The following is a 9963-nucleotide window of genomic DNA, read 5'->3' on the forward strand; positions in this document are numbered from 1 at the left end:
GTTAGAGGTGTTTTTAAAACGCTAATGACTTTGTTCTCCTTGAGATGTGTTGATTTTTCTTACAGTCCCCTCTACTGATTTTCAAGGTACTGTAAATGTCCCCACGGTAATTGTGAACTGACCAGAAGTGCTTGATATTGAGCTCTTTCCCTTTAATTACCGTTGAAAATCCCAGCCTGCATTCTGAAACTATTTTCCTCTATACACATGTGGCAACATGCATTTTTGCTCAATAGACAGATTCAGAGGAGCATCTCACCTCTTTGGAGCACATCAAATGGCACTCAGTCCAAACATGTATCTTTGAGACATAAAAAGTTGTCTGGGTTAAATTAAATTTTCATTTTAAAATGGGAAAGGGAAAATGGTTTTAAGAAGGGTGGTGAAAGTACAGTGACTCCTAGGGAGAATACCTATTTTCTAATTAATTAAGCAAATTATTCTACTTTTGAACTCCACATGTTGGAAAGCACTGTTTGGGATAGGATTCTGTAGTATAAATAATTTTACTCCAGAAAGGATAATTCAGGTGTTTGGTTATAGACTTTTCAGTGGCTGCTGCTCAGAAGATATTGCTCTAACACTTGTCCTGAATCCCATGGTTATTTGTTCTTCTTTCAGCAGAAAGCATACTGTCAGCTTGTGTCACATGGACCTTATTATCCAAATTTGCTCCTCTATCAGTAGTCATGACTTCCCAAGGTCATGAATACTTTATCTTTTTCCCTCTCAGAGAGAATGGATGAACTGGGTATTTCTTAGATAGCGTAGGTCATGAAAGACATCCTTGGTAGTGCAGAGGGAGATTACATTTTGTCTGCTTAGGATGGAAATCTTTTAAGCGGATGCATGTCTTGCAGTCTAAAATCACTCATGACATTCCCTGAGCACACTGCAGTGGGAAAAGAGCAAGGCAAGGATGGATGTGAAATTTTCTCATGCTTGTTGGTCCAAAATCTGTTAGCAGGGCCATGTGATGGGCAAATTCCATTTGGATGTTAGGATTGCACTATGGTGCAGGTAAGCAGATGCACATGGATAACTATGGGGCTTTCTTAGTTAGATACACTGAAAATGCTGATGGGCACTGAGCAAAGTTGTATTAACTTAGAAGTTAACTACCAGACATTTAGATATATCTAATTTATATGCACAAATTACCAATAAAGTCAAATTGGTTTAGCAAGACCCTCCTCTCATTAAAATTAGTTTTTTCAAGACATATATTTGTGTTTCAAAATAATGTTTCACTTAGATGTGTATAATGCGGAGTAAAAACCACCATAAAAGAAGAAAATATAAAATAAAAGAGAATTTAGAAAATATAAAATTAAAAAGTCTTTAAGTACAAAACATTTTTCTGGGGAATGAAAAAAAGGGGGAAAAAAACTTTTCAGATCTACTTAGAATTCAGTTATATTCAACCTTTCCTGTTCAACTACAATAGAATTTTCTGTAGTGAAAGAGCTGAACTAAGAAACCTGTGCTAGTGCTGTGTGAAAAGGTTTGAGGAAGATTGAAATAGTTTCTCTTAAATACTGAAAGTGGTCTAATCATGTCAGAATGGGAGGATATTCTGGCTAATTTACATTGCTTTTTTTAATCTAGCTTGTCTCAAGTTAGTTAGGTGCTCCTCTCTTGGTCAGGTGCAAATTGCTTTGGATCAATTGATTTAAAGATCAAAAAAAAAAAAGCTTGCTCCTACTTCTTGTTTTTAGTCAATGAAACAACTTCTTCCTTTCTCTTGCATGAATTTGATCCAGCAGTTTCTTTTTTCCTACTAAGACTAATTCTAATTAATTCTCCTTTTCATCTTAGCCTGTCAGCTCAGTAGTCTGAGCACAGAGAGAGAGCTCTTTATCAAATGTCTAACACATTTAGCATCTTAAATCTGAATATTTCTTGAAGAACTACAAAAAAAAAAGCTTTTCATACCAAGTATTTTGTTTTACCTCCAGGTGAGCTATTTCACAGATCCCACATACCTAATAGGCCCTTCATATCTTTCACTCCATTTACTCTCCTGGTGGTCTGATATATGTACAAATGGTTAAATAAAGCAGGAGCAGTTTTTATACTTCAAGTAGAATAATGTGGGAACAGAACAAGACAAGAGATTGATGAATGAGGTAATACAAGCTGTTCCTGAAATCTCAAATGCAGCTGAAGCCAGAGAAAACAGCACAACTTTGTAAATGATGTCCATTACTTTCAGTGTTCTGAGGCATATTTCTAAAACTTACCTGAGCATCTCAGTTATGTAGCATGAGAAAAGTTGCTTTCTAGAAGAGTAATTTATATGGAGAGATACTATTATTAATTTTGAATATTTGTTTTGGTCTGCAATATCCCTTTATTTTCTGTGAGGTTCAACTTGGCTATTTATTTACAATTTAAATAATTTCTACCTTCAGACAAGTTGTGACTCACACTGTCATGTTTTGCAGCTAAGAAAGTAGTCGACAAACTGTGTAAAAACCTCTCCAATATTATTTTCAGTGAGAGAAATCATGCGTGAGGAGAAAAAAAAGCACACTGCAAGGTTTTGAGTGTCATCTCTGTGGTGCAAGTGAAGCCTGACACTGGGCAAACCACTCTGCCGGGGTAAACATCATCCCTCCTCCATCTTCTCTGAAGTGTCTCTGAAGTCTTGGAATTGTTCTGGTGCATGATAGAGTTTTCCTGACCCTGTGCAAACGAAGCAGAGTTAAAGGGACTTCAAGAAGAAGGCTGGTCTGGAGTCATCACAAGATAATCTCATCTATATTTACATATATTTAGGTCACTAATTTCATCTAGGGCTTCAACACCCCCAGCAAAGACAATCCCAAGAGCTATCAAAAGGAAGTTACTTCTGTGCTTCAGTGTGTTGCTGCTAGAAAGTTCATTTTACTAGTGCCTGACCTGATTCTTCCTTCCATTTAAACACATTATGTCTTGTCCCATCTGACAAGTAAATAAAGAAAAGCTGCTTCTTTTGCAGCAGTCTTTCATGTACTTTGAAATTATGACGTTCCCTTTTCATCTTTTCATGTCAAGGATGAAAAGCCCCAAGATAACCTTTTCCTTTTTTGCCCCAAGTACTGAACTGTCTTCATTCACTGAAGCCTTCTTCCCGTTGCCACGTGCTTCTTGAAGTTCTCACATTTGTGGTTGCAAATTCACGTAAACGTGACGGAGACTTCAGACAGAATAAGCCTCACCTGAAAAACACTGTCAGCTGAATGCAGACTTTTGAGAAGCTCCAGTCTGAGACTTCAGTTCTATTTCTCTCTGGATACCATCTGCACTTCAAAAGTTTACTGAAGTGCTGATTTCTTCCAGCAGGTACCCCATCTCAGATATTCAAAAAGAGAGCTCTTGTACTGTGAGGCACTCTAGTGTCCTTCAGCTCTAACAACGTGATCCCTTCTCATCACAGAAATTTCAGGAAAATGTCAGAGATTTTGATTTTTTAATCCCAAAAGGGCACTACTACATAAAATGTCTTTGGGAGAACAGGGAATAAATTTCATTTTTGAAAGTTTAAGGTATAAGTGGTTGACCCCTGGGAAATAAGTGTGTACTGCTTCGCTTGCTGATTTAATGAAGGTCTTCTGCCGGAGAACACGAAGTTCTTTTATGGAGTTTGCTTTGTAATATTGACTTACTTACCTGGGCTGGCAAGGAGCTCATATCTCTCCCTCAAAGTCACATTAACTGCTTCACTGCTGCCCAGTGTGAGGTGATGCTGATGCTGTAATTTGCAGCAGTAAGACAGATAGGGGGTTGGCCAGGCTACTGTCTCTCCTTGCTGCTAGCCAGGAAACTCAAAGACCTGCTACTGTCCTGCCTGCTTGATCCCACCTTCCTGGGCTGCATAACTTGTCCTTAGTTACAGATTTTGGCCATCAGATCAATTCCTATGAATGTGTGTTATCCCCAAAACACAGCTACTGCAAATGAAAAATATACAGATGAGATTGAGCACCTATTACACTTCTGCTCAATACTGTGTAACAAGATTGATGACTCCTTCAGCTCCCCGTCCTGCCTATAGAAGTCAATACATTCATTGCCAGTATGAACAAGAGCAGCTCCCTATTTTGATAATGCATCTCCTTCTATTCCTTGCCCCCAAAGAGGGTCTCAATGCCCTTGCAGGCTGTCACATTTCCCTAAGTAAGCATGAACTTTATGCCCACTGCAAGGAGGAAAATGCACGAGTGCAGAACCACAGGCAATAGCACATTGCCAAAGTGTTCAGGCTGGGCTGCAGACTGGAACAGAGTGCTTTGCTGAGCCTGTTTGTGCATGCACTGAGCTTCCCTAACTTATCTGTTAATTGCTTTGACCTGCTTGTTTACTTCCTGCTTGGGAGTCTCAGAATTTGCTGCACTCAAAATGACTTCTGGATTGCAGCACTGAGCAAACATTGACTTAACCTTTCCCGCTACTCTGTGTCAATATTTCCAGTCTATTCATATGCATGTGCTATTGCACTGGATAAACCAGGATTGTGTTCAAAACTAATGCTCTTTCATTTATCTGGAGCTATCGTATTGTGCAGGTACACAAAGCACCCACGTGAATGTCTTTAATGAAAAGCTTAACCCTTATCAAACAAAGAACACGTACCCATGGAGCACCGGGCCAGAGCAACTCCAGCTTAGAAAGCTTTTCCGGTCCTTGTCAGAGCTCTCCTCACAACCAGAGCACCAGGTACAGGCAGTGCTGATCCATTTGCCAGCAGCAGCAAGCCAGAAAACAGGAAGACACTTTCAGTGAGTTCTGTTTGGGACACGACCTTCACCCTCGGGTTGCACAATTAGATGACAGTCCAAAGGACACCCTAAAATTGACCACTAAGCATTCTAGGAACATGAACACCACAGCAGTGAGCGGTGCCACCACAACTATTAAGATCAATAGACTGTTCAGGCCCTTACGACAGCGTTTCTTGTGTGTTACGTGATCAGGGAGCAGAATGGAAAATGAAATTCAGCTAGAAATATTTAATTTTTTATTTGAGATGACAAAACCAATTATTTTGTTGCTGATACCCAGTATTGCTCTTCATTCTGCTTAACTCTGCATACCTAACTTATTACTTAAGAGATGTGTTTCTCAAAGGGCCATTTTATAAAGTACTTTTGGGACTCTTACATCTAAAGGGAACTTTGTAAAAACAAACTTTGATCCAACTTGTTTGATCTAAAAGCCAACCAAGCTAGGTAAAAGATGAAGAGCTGTTTGTGCACTGGCTGCCTTTTTGAATAATTCTTTTCTTAAGTAGTGACAGGTTCAACACAGTTCAAACTAATCATAGCATTTCTTTTTCATGGGTGATAATTAGAAATTTTCTTATTTGTAAGTTACATGGTTCTCTCCTATGCAACACTTGTCAGATTAGCTTTTAGATCAAGCTTTAAACTCTGCCATTTTGTAACTATGTGGAGTTTTTTATTTGGATATGGAGGAGGTTTTTGTTTTTAATGAGCTGGTATTAACTGTTGTTTTATTTCTCAACTTCTACAGCCAAGCATGCATATTCCACTGCCCAAAGCCATGGTTGGCAATAGGAGTGCATGCCTAAGAGATGCAAAGATAAAAATCACCATAAAACCCTTGTTTTCAGACTCTCAAATACACTGTGGGTAAAGCCACTGGAAGGGTGAGGGCTTGGGGATGATTTTCCACAGAACAAGTCTTGTTTTAACAAAAATACCTATTGGACTAGGTAGAAATGGGGATTTGGAGAGAATCCCCACTTTATCTTTTGTTCCTCCACCAAAAAACTGAACTGCTTGGGCACATAGGCAGAAGCAGAATTTTCTCCAGTAATCAGACAGAATATATCTAGACAGATGACAACAAGCAGTACTTGTGACATGATTCATGTCCACCCACCTGCAAATTAAATAGGCCTAGCACCTAAATCCAGTGAAAATATCTTATTTTATTAGCTAGTGTAGAAATTTATCATCATTGTCTTTTCTTGTTAGCTCCCAGAAAAAGTGCGCAACTGCTCTCTTAAGAATTTATTTTTTCTTTTTATTACACATTGTGCAAAATATTTTATTCTGTATGGTCGTTCTCAGTATTGAAACAAAAAGGGTTTAGGTCTGGAAAAAATGAGTTAGGACCTGCTTTGAGGGGAGATTTTATTTCAGTTTATGAGTTTTTGGATGTAAGATGGACAAACTAAGCAGCATCTAAAAGTATTTTTGCAGTCTCTGTGACTGAACAAGAAGCATATTTCACCAGTCTAAACCTAGTTCTTGTACAGTCTTATTCAGCCAAAGAAGCATTTGGGGCCCTAAAGTAGGACAGCTTTTTGGTAGGACTGTTGCAAGTTGGAAATTGGAAGCTGAAATCAGATACAAAATGTTTGTCTTTGCTCAGACATCCAATTGAGGAAGTTTAAATGCAGCTTCCCTTTGTTTAAAAAGTAAAACACATGAATAAAGCCTTTTACTTAAATCTTCCAGCTTTCTCTGAGAAACGATATCCCTTTCAATAAGCCTCAGGCATTCCCACTTGACTCAGGTTAATGCGTTTGGTCTCTATAGAAACAGCAGCAGATCCCACATGTAACTTGGAAAGGTCACCTCACTTTTGTACAAAAGCTCACATTGTCTCTTCCTTCTGTTTCATAAAACAGCAGTAAAAGGAAGCAAAAGGCAATGCACTGTACTCACACAGAGTCTCAGGGCTCTTCTGCTCTTGCAGACGCTGATGAAAGACCAGGCCCTTCAGTGCTTGTGCTTGCTGACCATCCTGGGTCAAAAGGAAACACGAGCTTTTAAATACAAACTAAATAATACCATTGAGTTGGCAGGAAATTCAAACTGTCCTGAACTGTCTGGGAGCCAGCAAAGCTAATGAGCTGTACCATTTCCAAATGGGCTGTTGGTAACACCATCTGAGAGCTTGTGTACATACAGAGTTGTGCAGGTTTGCCTCAAAGCATAATTCAAAATGGATTTAATTAAACAAGAGAAAAAATAATATGGAAACTTAAATAGATATCAAGCAAGCTTATGTCAATTTGATTAAGGAAGCAGTTTCAACTGAAGCACAATAATCCTCTGTTAAATAGAGAAGAGCTGTCTTTTATCAAGGGTTTTCTAGTGCTTTAGCTGCTCTTGGTTTAAAAAGCAATTGACGTTAAAGGCAAGTTAAAGTCTGCAAGTCAGTTCCCGACCTCACCATCATGTCTGTTAGTATAAATGGTGAAAATTCTGGGACATGGTGATCAGTGAGACACAGAAAAGAATGTTTGGAGGTATCAAAGAAACCTACCTGTAAAGAGAGAGAGCCTTTTCATATGAAAATGGAGTACTGGAAAGAAAAAAACCTCCCTGAATTTCATATGGTTTGAGAGCATTTGTTTTAGTGCTCCAGTATTCAGTTACACAACCTGTAGTGCAAGTAGTATTGTTCTTTGGAGGGAGAAATGTAGGTGAAAGAGCTCTGCTTTATGTGCAGAGACATTTCACAAGCAAGTCCTGTGCAAGCAAAGTGGTGATTAGTTAGGAGGGTAACTCCAGGCCACAGCCAGACAGTCCTGGGCTGTCCCAGCAAGCCCACCGCTCCCATTCAGGTTTCTCTCTGTGGCTTGTGGGTTACAGGATTCATGCAAACACTATCCATGTTCTTTCACTCTGCCTTCCTTAGGCAGCTGCTTTCTGTGCTCTGGTATTCAGGGCAAAAGTGAAGCTTTGCTGCTCCTGTGTGCATTTATTGAGTGCACTGTCTGTGTGGCTGAGAGTGACTGCTCTCCCCTTACAGCAGTCACATAAAACAGGATGTGTGCTTTATGCATAAAAGGCTAATCACGAGATGAGCTCTGTACCTGATAACAACTCAGACCTTTTGTGTGCAAAGTTTTAATGGCTGTGTACTCCCAGCAAGTCACTGGCTTTTATTATCTGCCCAGAGGAAGGAGCAGTTGCATGGAGACACAACCACTCTTGGGAGCTGGGCACACAGCATCTCCTTCTATGTGACTGGCTGATGCACATCTTCAGCTCCTATTATGTTATTTGCTGGCTTTGTAGGTTGTGCAACTCTAGTATTACTTTGCATTTCAACCCAATCTTCTTGCAAAGGGATGCTGCTGGAGTCTAGCCAGACAAGGCCCTTCAAAAGAAATTTGCTTAGAAGTCTATAGTTATAATGTAAATTCATCTTCAATTTCTCTCAAACCCATTAATGTCTTAACAAAGTATTGTTTACATGAAAGCAGAGAATACCACAGGGCATCTTTCAACTTTCTGGCTCCCTCCCTGCTGCCCAGGGAGGGCAACGAATTGAGCTGAGACTCCACAGAGACTGCCTACAGTCACAAATGTGAATGGTACCAAGCTCAGAACCCTCCTAAGTGCAGGTGAGACCTTCAGATGCCACTGTAACACTTACTGTTGTAAATCAAAGCAACAAGAACTGCTTCAGAAGCAGAGTTCATAAGGGGCTATGCTCTAAAGCCAGATTTAATGTACTCTTTCCATTAGTTTTCACAAGAACATACATCTCTGAGGGCCAAATTTGGAACTAAATGGAAGTTCCCTGTATTTTTCAATGCAGATACCACAGTGCATGAGATTTGGTATCATCTTGATAAAGCTATGTTGATAGTAGCATGTACCATTTTAATCTAGTATTTCTCAAGTTAGAGCTGAGGGGTGTCATGCACTCATAAGACATGTTTGTCCAATCCTGAAGTGGAGTCAACTTGATTAATTTCAAAAAGTGCTCTACTAAAAGAAGCAGCAGATATACCTAGGGAGATATTACACTGTTTCTCAGTTTTCCTCATCATCTCAATAAAACTCCTGTCTTTATACTGAGTTTTTCCTTATATTCATATTAATTGAATCTCCTTCTTGTTGAACACTCTCCACTTAAAAAAGTGCTTTTTTGCTGTTACTCCAGCTCAGCCTGTGCCCAGATAAATAAATGCCTTGTGTGCATCTGCAGACATCTCCAGGTTGTCAGTTTTTTTCCACTCACCTGGAGCTGATGGCCTGGAAGGCACATATTCTTTGCCCCAGATATTTCTAAGATGGGAATAATCAGACATTGTGTAACAGGAATCCAACTCTGCTCCAAGCAGTATGTTCCAAGTTAGATTTTATTTCTTCTCAAGGAGCTCTGCTTGCACAATGTAAAGTAAATAGCTGTTCTCATCTGTGGAAGATTTAGCAGGAGAAGGGAAAGGATCAATGCCAGCTCTGTCTATAAGACATTAGTGTACTTGGAGTGCCTGCAATAAATTTTTAACCTTTTCCAGCTTCCCTGGGGATGGGCAGGTATTCAAAAATATCAGCACTCTCATCCTAAAGCTTCACTTTGCAAACCAAAATGAATGAGATGTTTAGCAAACCACTGATAGATAAATCATAACGTTCTCCTTTACTAGACAAATAACTTATTTTATTAGACAAACAGTAGAGAGATTACCACTTTCTGTGTGAGTGAGAGTTTAATGTGAAGGACTGATTTTATCAAGAGCTGAAATTTCCCATTAATTCCATTTTTATTTAAAATTAATACCCATGGAAGTCTGTGATGTCTGAGGCAGGTTTTAATCAAACATATTTTGAACACCGAGTAGCTTGTGAGCCCAACAGCAACACTGCCCCAGAGTTGTCAGTCTGTATTCTCCTCATTTCTTGAGAAGGCCTGTGTCCCTGTCAGGACGCAGTGCCATGGTGAGTGCCCAGATCAGCTCTGAAGTGAACTGGCTCAGGCCCTGGGCATGGTGTCACGCTGCTGGATGTTGCTCACAGGCAGAACAGACACCGCCACAGAGCACAGGGAATGTGGGAGCAGGTCACGTTGTGTAACAGCCTACGAGAGGCTGTGTGGGCTTGGATGTCCTGCAGTGAACTTCAGCTCTTTTAGCACAAAAGCTGCGCCTTCATTTGCCTCTGGTACTACCTACACCCACTTTGGCAGGTGTGTGACATGAGAGCTAAA

The 9963-nt window shown here is 39.9% G+C and overlaps 1 long non-coding RNA gene across 1 annotated transcript in view; it reads right to left on the reverse strand.

The window, feature by feature from the left end:
- The window catches only part of LOC135443184 (uncharacterized), a 29926-nt gene extending 23170 nt beyond the window's left edge, over positions 1-6756 (reverse strand). The window contains exon 1 of the long non-coding RNA XR_010438865.1: positions 6681-6756. This is a non-coding gene — a long non-coding RNA (uncharacterized LOC135443184). The remainder of the gene's footprint in view (positions 1-6680) is intronic.
- Between the last annotated feature and the right edge of the window lie 3207 nt (positions 6757-9963).

This window comes from Zonotrichia leucophrys, chromosome 2 (assembly GCF_028769735.1).
Source record: "Zonotrichia leucophrys gambelii isolate GWCS_2022_RI chromosome 2, RI_Zleu_2.0, whole genome shotgun sequence".
Lineage (NCBI taxonomy): Eukaryota > Metazoa > Chordata > Aves > Passeriformes > Passerellidae > Zonotrichia > Zonotrichia leucophrys.